Source organism: Camellia sinensis, chromosome 15 (assembly GCF_055761805.1).
Source record: "Camellia sinensis isolate YWXY chromosome 15, ASM5576180v1, whole genome shotgun sequence".
Lineage (NCBI taxonomy): Eukaryota > Viridiplantae > Streptophyta > Magnoliopsida > Ericales > Theaceae > Camellia > Camellia sinensis.
This window is the reverse complement of record NC_138975.1, coordinates 71,090,478-71,093,001: the sequence shown is the minus strand read 5'-3', so window position 1 is coordinate 71,093,001 and position 2,524 is coordinate 71,090,478.

Below are 2,524 nucleotides of genomic sequence, written 5' to 3'. Positions count from 1 at the left end.
CTCCAAGGTGGTCCAATTTGGTTAAGGGTTAGTGTGCAAATGTGTAGAGAATTTTGACTATAAGGCACAAAACAAGAAGAGAGAGAGAATTCTAGAGAGAAATGGAGAAATTTGCTCAACATTATCCAACCTCTCCAAATGGGGGAGAGACCCCCCTATATATAGAAAATCAAGCTAAAGGCTTGTATTCATCCCTCCATATACGTGTATGGAGATGGCCTTCAGTGAACAACAACTGGCACAACTAGCAAACAAATATCTGAAAAAGGGAACAAATGGTTGTCAGCCACTTTAGGTGGCCGGCCGGCCACCTCAACTAACCGACCGGCCACTTAAACTAGTCAACAAGGCTAAAAACTGGCCGACAAGTCCCCTCTCCCTTCCAGGCAAGAGGTAACAAGGTTTGGCCCAAAAACAAGCACAAAACAAAGAGGGTTTAGAGGCTCACAGACAAGGCGTTCCGCTGAGAACTTTGGGCGCTCAAAACAAGCACAAACAAGCACAATCATCGAGTGCACGAACGATGACGTCTAAGTCTTGAGGTTGGTCAAAAATGGGGTGTCTACAGTTGCCCCTCTTTGACAAAACTCGAAAGTCATGAAATGACGGGAGTGAATGTCAAAGCCTAGAGACGACTCATTTTTGACAAGGCCGAAGACTCAGACAAACAAGCAAACAAAACAAAGAACGGTTGCGCCCGCAAGCTGCCTACGTATCCCTTTGTAAGGAATCAAACCAGCGTAGTTCTGGGGCAAGATGCAAATAATATGCACAATGCAAAACATAACTTATGATCATGCAATGAGGGCTGTAATGAAACATCTAGATGCAAATGTTAGGCAAAGAAACGTTATAGCAAACTCATTTATAAGCAAGTAAACATGAACCAAACCACATTTCATGCAGAAAGGATGTAAGGAAATTATGCAAGCTTAATTGCGCCTCATGCAGGAAAGGCAAAGAACAACACAACCCTTGGGCAAGCCCGAGGCATGAAACAAGATCCTAATGCGTGGCACAAGCGGGGAGTGAGATGGTGTGAACCTAGAGACACACCCTTAGGTTCCGAACTACAAAGAAGGGTGATAACAAGTGAAAGACGTCCCAAATATTATGTAGCCAAAACAAAGAGCGGTATAAGCATTGGAATCCGTCCAGATGCATTTAACCAAAGCGTCCTAATGCGTCACGCGCGAGAGGGAAAAGAGAGCGGTGCAAACACCAGAGGGTGGTATAAACATCGGAACATGTCCCAATGTTTCTAACCAAAACAAAGTGGTATAAGCGTCGAAACATGTTCCAAACGCTTCTAACTGGAAGGGTGGTATAAACATCGGGAACACGTCCCAATGTTTCTAACCAACAAGGTGGTATAAGCATTGGAACACGTTCCAAACGCTTCTAACCGGGGGGGGGGGTGGTATAAACATCAAGGACACGCCCCAACGTTTCTAACCAAAGCAAGGTATAAGCGTCGGAACACGTTCCAAATGCTTCTAACCAGGGGGTGGTATAAACATCAAGGACACACCCCAACGTTTCTAACCAAAGCAAGGTATAAGCATCGGAACACGTTCCAAACGCTTCTAACCAGGAGGGTGGTATAAACATCGGGAACACGTTCTAATGTTTCTAACCAACAAGGTGGTATAAGTGTCAGAACACGTTTCAAACGCTTCTAACCGAGGAGGGGTATAAACATCAGGGACACGCCTCAATGTTTCTAACAAAAGCAAGGTATAAGCGTCAGAACATCTTCCAAACACTTCTAACCAAGGGGGTTGTATAAACATCGGGAACACGTTCTAATGTTTCTAACCAACAAGGTATAAGCGTCGGAACACGTTCCAAAAGCTTCTAACAAAGAGGGGTGGTATAAACATCAGGGACACGCCCCAATATTTCTAACCAAAGCAAGGAAGTGGTGTAAACACCGGGGGTACCCGAGTGTTTCTAACCAACAAAGGAGTGGTGTAAACACCGGGCGCACTCGAGTGTTTCTAACCAACAAGGGATTCAAAGGACAGGAATGATCTTACCTGGAGTTCCTCTGAATGAACTGTACATACAATATCGTGCCTGCATAAGAAAGAAACTTGACAGGTACAATACAATAAGAATGCATGTTCTATGCAAGAAGAATAACCGTGACACAATGTTAGAGGCATGTTTCATGCACAGTAGGCAAGACACAAAATAAAAGCATATTCTATGTAACGAAAAATGGAGCATGTTCTATACAACACCAAATGTGTGTTCAATGCAATAGGTACGAACATTTTCTATGCAAATGTACAGGCATGTACAATGCAATATGAATAGTCTATGCAAACATGAGAGCATGTGTAATGTCATGCAACACATCATGCACATGCTACACAATAACAATGCATATTCAATGCAACATCAATAGCACGTTCGATGCAAAACACCGAATAAAGAAACGTGCTTCTATGTAATGAAAAACAGAACGTGCCTTAATAGAACCAATTCAATTGCAACCTCTGATTTACCTCTCGGAGGA